Source organism: Arachis ipaensis, chromosome B10 (assembly GCF_000816755.2).
Source record: "Arachis ipaensis cultivar K30076 chromosome B10, Araip1.1, whole genome shotgun sequence".
NCBI classification, from domain to species: Eukaryota; Viridiplantae; Streptophyta; class Magnoliopsida; order Fabales; family Fabaceae; genus Arachis; species Arachis ipaensis.
In genome coordinates, this window is record NC_029794.2 from 46,404,297 (window position 1) to 46,411,831 (window position 7,535).

General features: G+C 31.9%; 2 long non-coding RNA genes across 17 annotated transcripts; both read right to left on the reverse strand.

Moving 5' to 3' along the window:
- On the reverse strand, positions 1,140 to 5,564 carry LOC107623317. Of its 11 annotated transcripts, XR_001616415.2 has the most exons (11): positions 5,152 to 5,564; positions 4,956 to 5,002; positions 4,798 to 4,844; positions 4,608 to 4,688; positions 4,388 to 4,444; positions 4,086 to 4,298; positions 3,625 to 3,831; positions 3,395 to 3,506; positions 2,847 to 2,941; positions 2,564 to 2,751; positions 1,954 to 2,259 (listed from the first exon to the last, which is right to left on the reverse strand). It is a non-coding gene; the product is annotated as an uncharacterized LOC107623317 (long non-coding RNA). The 11 variants fall into 11 exon arrangements; XR_002355148.1 differs by adding an exon at positions 1,140 to 1,321 and having other exon boundaries at positions 2,178 to 2,259; positions 4,086 to 4,688; XR_002355147.1 differs by having other exon boundaries at positions 1,450 to 2,101; positions 2,178 to 2,259; positions 4,086 to 4,688.
- Positions 5,684 to 7,239, reverse strand: LOC107623318. 6 transcript variants are annotated; one of them, XR_002355154.1, is made up of 4 exons: positions 7,045 to 7,239; positions 6,697 to 6,968; positions 6,348 to 6,589; positions 5,684 to 5,947 (listed from the first exon to the last, which is right to left on the reverse strand). It is a non-coding gene; the product is annotated as an uncharacterized LOC107623318 (long non-coding RNA). The 6 variants fall into 6 exon arrangements; XR_001616423.2 differs by having other exon boundaries at positions 6,697 to 6,777; positions 7,045 to 7,236; XR_001616418.2 differs by having other exon boundaries at positions 6,697 to 6,777; positions 6,919 to 7,236.

Sequence of the window (7,535 nt, forward strand, 5' to 3'; positions counted from 1 at the left end):
AATACATTTAAAATATTATTTATTAAGTATATTTAATCTTAATTATTAAAACTATTCAATAACTATAAATATATTCTCATATAAAAATGTCATTCTCATATTATACAAATAATATATATAATCAAATAAAGTTGTCGCCTATAAAGATACCAAAATCTTGAAAACCCGCGAACAACAACTCATCATAGCAATCATAATTCATAAAATTTAAAGAGGCGCAGAAGATCTGACAAATATATATTTGATTATTTCTTGTTTTATGATATTAAAGATTTCTTTTAGTGTTATAAATGAATCATGTTATAAATTTATATTTAGTGTTATAAATGAAGATTTCCTATAGAAGGTAAAGATTATATTTTCTTTTAGTGTTATAAATGAATCATGTTATATAAATACCAAAAAAAAAAAGTAACCAATCAATTACCATATAAAAATATATATTTAGTGTTTATAAAAAAATTTGATTTTATTTTTATAAAAATATTTCATTATTATAACATAAATTTGATTATAATATGTTAAATTCAATTATTCTAATAACTGAATATATTATTGAAAAAATATGAGAAATAACATATATAAATATCTAGTATTCACACTACAAAAAAATTATTTTTAGCGGCCATTTATTTTATTTTTAGCGGCAATAAAAATAGCAACTAATACATTTACTGGCAATTAAACATTAGCCGTCTTATGCTTCGTCGCTAAAAGGTTTTAACGGTAATTATAACATTTGTCGGTAAAGACCGGTTTAATGGCCGCAAAAAGTATATAAATTTTAGCGGCCATTTTATTGGCAATTTATATGGCCACCAAATGTAATTCTACTATTGTAATGTTATTCACTTTTAGTGGCCATTACTATTGCCGCCGAAACCCATTTTACCGGCAATTTATATAGCCACTAAAAATAATTCTAAAATTGTAATGCTATTCACTTTTAGTTGCCATTACTATTGCCGCTAAAATCTTAACACATTTTTTAATTATATTATACTCATTTTCTTATAAGCAACGAACTATTTTTTTCTAGAATCAAGTATATATTTTTGCCAAGAATAGTTATTATGCATAATATAAATATACTGAAATTAATTACTACAAAATGCGATATTTCACTCAAAATATTGATACACAAATTTTCCTTGAAAAATAATAAATCATGTTATAAATCTAAACAACAAAAAATGCTACAAGCCTATAACTATGTTACATCAATGTTACAACAAAAAATGCTACAGAAATTTCTCTTATTATTATTTGCAACTTTCACCATGGCCTTGCAAGAATTTGAAGAAGAAGAACCTGCTGAGATCTGATGATGATTGAGTAGTAGATGAAAAATCAGGACTCATTGAAAGACTTAAAGTCTTCAAATTCATCCATTTAACTCACTAAATACAGAAAATTAAAGGCAATACAAGGTTTCCATCAAATATAAATAAAAATCTAAATTCATCCATGCCAAAACAACTTTAGAAATGTATAATAGCTATAAATCTCAAACCTAATCCAACCAATCAAACCTTTGTCTCCCAAAATGTTGCAGCCCTAGATTTAACTTTCCTTCTAACTTCACTCCTCAAATCAGAATCAGCTCCTGCTTCTTTCTAGAACCGTTAAATAAAGGAGAAAAAGCAAAGCTCAATTTCGTGTTTATTTTTGTTTTCTGCTTCATATGTCATTGGCAGCTTATATTTTTGTAATTCTAAGATTTATCCGTGTTTACTGTTCATTTATAACATCTCTGGCTCAAAGAATTCAAAAAGAATTCATAAACTCTATTGTAGAAGTTAAGAATCTCTCTCTTACTGCTTCATACCGTGAGCTCTTTAATTCTACAATTTCTTATTGTAACTTGATGTTTTGATCTAGTAATACTGACCCCTAGCTATGAGAAAGTTTAAGAAAACACTTGTCTAATATCCTTAAGTCAGATATGAGATATTTTGTTCACTCCTAACTTGAAGATCATGCATTAAATGAATTCAAATATGAGTATACATATATATTATTCTAAATTCAAGAATCAGAGAAGATCTTACAAAAGCTTTAAATGCAAAGCGATGAGCAGCCATTTCATATACATAACACCCTAAACCGAAAAATAAAGGACACTTTAGCTGCAGCAAAATCCACTATACAAGCAACAATATTCATCAAGCATATACCTAATGACCAAATATCATATTTGAATTCGTAAAGAATATCTGCAAGCAGTTCAGGACACATGTAGTTGGGAGTTCCTACCACCTGCATACAAATATTTGCAGCAATGAATTAATTCTTCATTTGATTATTATTAAGCAATCAATAAATAAATTCAATACTGATCACATACTAATTAAAAACATGGGAAAATGTCATATTATAACCTCTAGTGGTTGGAGACCATTAAAACATGGATTCCATCCTTACATAAATATATTAGCTTGTTGGATTTATCAATGCAGTGGAAACTTGATAGAACTAGGCTAACTAGAATACTTACATCCACTAAACAAAAGATATGATTTAAATGAGACAGAAGAAAACAAGCTCTCAATTTCAAACATACCGAAGATGCCAAATCATCTGCTTTTAGTGTCTTTGCTAGAAACATATGAAGAACTTGAAAAATCAACTGGAGAGCACAATCACTTTCAGGGGTCCTGTTTCTTTAAGCAATGCATTAATACGAAATGGAGGCTTAAACGGTTGAGTTATTTGATAATTCATGACTGGGAATTTCCCGTCTGGTGGAACCTAGCAAAGAGAATGGCACAGTCCTTAATCAGGAACTAAAACATGATATGCTTTTGTATTTAATATATAGATGAGGTAATAAACGGTGCGGTTACCAATGACAAGGTTCAGTCAGTATCAAAACTATCAAGGTGTATAGACTCATGGAAGTTACAATCGTCTAGAATCACTGCAGTGGAACTTGCATAATCTGTTAACGATGGCAAAACTAGATCAGACAAAAATGAGAAGCCGTTGCAACAACCAGCAAGCATGTAAAAAATTGAACTTCGACAATTTCATGAAAATTTTCCAACTATCAGTTCCTCAAGTAAAACCAAGCCATATTTTTTCCTTGTAATCTGTCACCTTGATCCACACCCTATTATTAGGAACCTGATTAATTATTAGTGCAAAGAGGACGGGGTTACATACCATTCTACCAAGCCAGTGTTGGTAAACCATATCATTAATAATACTAGACAATCTAGAATCTTCTCAATATCTAAGTATACAAAAATATAATAAAGTAAGGAAAGTATGACACAAAGACATGCTACAATCTACAAGGCACTCGGTAGTCTCAATCTATGCTAGGAAACAACTATATAAATAACTTTCTAAGCATTTCAAGGGGCGTAAAGTATGCAATAGGTTGACCTACCACTTCTTCCTATACTCAGGTCATCATTGAGAGCAAGCCGAATCTCTGGGTTACCCGTAAGGTAACTCTTCATTTGAATGGTGCCGTCTATCTCACTAGTAAGTATATATCCCTGTTTCAAGCAAGAAACTCATAAAAAAGCTTAACATTTGGCAGAAGCATAAGACATCATAGCACATAAAATGAATGAACCATATCTAAGAAGAACAAGTTACTCTCAAATCACTTACGCTAGAGTTGAATGTGACACTTATTTTTCCAATTACGTCAACAAAAATCTCCTCCCTCTTTCTACCACCAGGTTCATTAGCAACAACATACTTTGTAATAACTGTGCCTGGCATTTTCTTTTCTGCTCTGTTTTCTCCAACTGCTTCCCGTATCTTCTTTTGGTACTCCCCCAATTTATCTAATTGATCTGATAGTGACATTGCACCCTAAATCACAAGCAATATCAATTATTTATCTACACGTAGTTAGGAGTGTAATGATGATGATGATGATGATGATGATGATGTTGTGTATTTTCTTGTTGATTTAAATTTTTTAGAATAAATAATTTTATAATATAAAAATTCAATTTTTATTAACTCTTAAAAGAAAAAAAATTGAAGTAATTGAAGTTTGTACCAATTTTATAATATGATTATGTTGACTACTACATGCAATGGCAAGTAATTGAAGTTTGTACCAATGAAATCTGAAGGGACTAAACCATTGCTGAACCTCCCATTAGGTTTATATCCTCCAGCAGCAAAGTCTCTACCATATGGTGGGAAATTGCATTTGGCAATAGTTTTGATGAAGTTGTTGTTACCTGTGTCCACTATGGAGTCCCCAAACACAAAGATGGCTGGGATAATTTCATTCTTCTTTCCTAGATTCTGTTATTCACAGCTTATACCTTTGACACAACATGAAATAATAACAAGAATGACTATAGCCAATTGGGGATTATGAGAAACATGATAAGGAATCGCTTCAAAGACAAACCTCATCATCTTTAATTTTGAGACTAGAACAATGATTGTGTATATATATTATTGCAAGCTATTTATAAAAAAGAAAATGCAGCAATCAGAAAGGACATGATAGAATGACCAAGCTTTAAAATTATATTAAAAGAAATAAAATTGAATTTGAGCACTAGATTTTCAAATTGAAAGATCAAAACATTGAAGGATGCACTGTTTGTTTCCAACAAGTATTTTACCTTTAAGTCACGATGTAATACATAATTTGAATCTAGATATTTCACCGCTAAGAGTAATTGTGCAAACCACTTGCAGAGTTTCTGAGAATGTCAAACACTTTCAATGTGAGCAAACCAAAATAACTTAAGGGGAAAAAAAATCCAAGATGTAGAACATTCAAATATATCTGCATTCATGAGACAAGAATACCTCCTCCGAAAAGTATACCCCCATTTGATTTTTTCATCAATGCAGCCCTGTTAAAGATTTGAAGAGAAGACAAGATACAACAAACTTACAAGTTATTGGTCATGCAGAATTTCTTAACTTATTGACCAGCAAGTTCATAGGTACGATAATTGACTCACATGTCTCCACCTTCACAGTATCCAGTAACAATGCAGACAAAGCAACCCTACAATACAAGTAAGATGAGCTTAGCATAATAGAACTATTTATTGTTTACAACACATTGCAATTATTAAGAAAATTGTTAAGAGAAATTAAGTGTTTGTATGTATGATGATAACATAGAGAAACTCAATAAGGGTCAAGAAAATTCACCTTCTCAACCCAAGCCTCTTTGCATTCCACAATGTACGGGTGCCGAATTCGAGCAATAAGAACCATTTAGAATTCCCAATACAGGCTACAATGGTCAAATCCTCAAGGCATGAAGCAAATCAACAACAAGCAAGTTCTAAGGGAAAACAAAAAAACCGCCAAAAAAATGTACTTCTTGATGTGCAGCTCTCCTGCCATCAATATTCAAACAACTACAAATAAAAGTATGACATGCCTTGTACACCTTGCTTCATTGGTGTTTCCTTGCATCACAGGCTAAAATTACTACCATGCACAACTCAAAAACTTAAAAAAGACAAACTGAGTGAAAAAGTGAATAATAGTACATACGTGCAAGTGTAGAGCTTCTCGTTAATCAACCTGAAATGACCACCTGACAAGCTTGCTTTCATCTACAACGACCAAACAACACACCATTATTCAATTAGAAAATCTCAAATTATTATTTTAGAATAACGTGATAATAAATTCAACATAAAAAGAAAAAAAAAGGCTAAGAATTGTGACTTGCTTTATCCAGAAAAGTAGAGGATATGGATGGTTCCTAGGACTTTCTGAGCTTAGCGGTATCCGCAGTAAATCGTTGCTCGTCTTTACTCTTGTTGTTTCATTTCTTTCACTCACTCTTCATCATTTTCTTATGAACTATTACCACATTTTCTTATGAACTCGATGTGCCGAGCCTTTATAAACTCGATGTGCTCAACAGGTGGAGGCTTGAGATCCATAATCAAAGCTGCACTTTTTACCCTCTGCTCTTGCATCTGAGGATTCACTGCAAGTACAAACCAAAAAGAAAAGCTATACTGTTCAGGATACATATACAACATCCTTCACCTCCAAAGAATAAGAAAATAGTTGGAATTTAGAATGAAAAAACCATTTATGGAATAGTAGCTTCAAAAGGATGATAATGCAAATGACTATTGTAGCATAAAGAAAATTTGTTCCTATGTAAAAAATAGTGAATATGAATTTCCAAATCATAATTCCCTCACGCTGGCCTTCTAATCACTTCTACTATATAGCTACGACCTCATTGCCTCTAAATATTAATATTGAACAAAGATTGGGCCAGATTTAAGCATACTTTATTAGATTAGGTTCAACAAAGAAAGCAAATTACATGATTAGAAAATATATTTGGAAACAAAGAGGTATAGAAAAGAATTCACCATTAGTAGTTCCATGAGGAAGGCTCCCACTAGAAGTTCTTGTAACCTTTTCCTTCCCCTTTTGCTTTCGGACATAGAAGAAAAGAGCAAGTATCAAAATAACAGCCACCAATATTGAACCTATAATAATGCCTATAATAGCCCCTGTGGTCAAGCCATTATTGCTATCAAAACTTTCATTATCAGATACCCGTATTTTGTTATGGGAACCAGATCCAGAGCGACGGTGACTATTGTGAGACCTGCTGGGTGGAGGAAATTACAGGATGGATACCAAGACTGTTATGAATTTCAAAGAAGTTTGAAATATCGAAGGGAAAAATGATATCGCAAAAAAAAATTAAATTACCAAAATCTGAAACCGATAACGTCATTGGGCAAAGAAAATACTCGAAACTTTGATTCTAAATCAATGAATTACGAGTTCAACCTGCAATAAGTGCATGCGATAGGAATCGGAACTAAGAAAAGCGGAATCCAATGTGGGAGAAAAATTGATAAGAGATATGGGAAAAGGATGCAATAGAACACAAATTGGGAGCACAAAAATCAGAATCGAGAGAGAATTAACTCATATCTGATTACTAGAGCGCGATTGAGTTCAATCAAAATCAGCACAACCTTGTCCGAGAAAAAGGATTTAGAGCGCGATTAAGATTGAGATGAAAACTGGAAAGAAATTTGAGTGATGAAGAACCTGGAATGATGGAGAGTGAGAGCGAGAGCGAGAGCGAAATCGAGAAGAAGAAGAAGAATGAGAAGATTGGTGTGCGGTTCTCATTTCTCATTGAGAATAAGGCACTGAGAGTGGTTTTGTGTGAGGAGAGTGGCGAGGCAGAGAGTCATGTTTTTGAGTTTCATGGTTTAGGTTCCTTTTGTTTTTTTGTTATTTTTTAAATTTTAGCTTTCTTTTAGTGGCAATAGTTGAAATGGCCACTGTAATTTATAGTATTAATGGTAAATATATATTTGCCACTAAATAATAATTTTAAAAAGAGAAATTGTGGCAATAACATTATTGCCGCTAAAAGTTTGTCGCTAAAAATTTTTTTTCTTGTAGTGTCTCACGTAATAATTTTATATTTCTAATTATATAATAAAATTGCATCGTTTAACTTGGGTCACACGAATAATAAACGAGTTAACCCACATAATAAAATATATAAAATTGTTAATTTTTAAAGAATA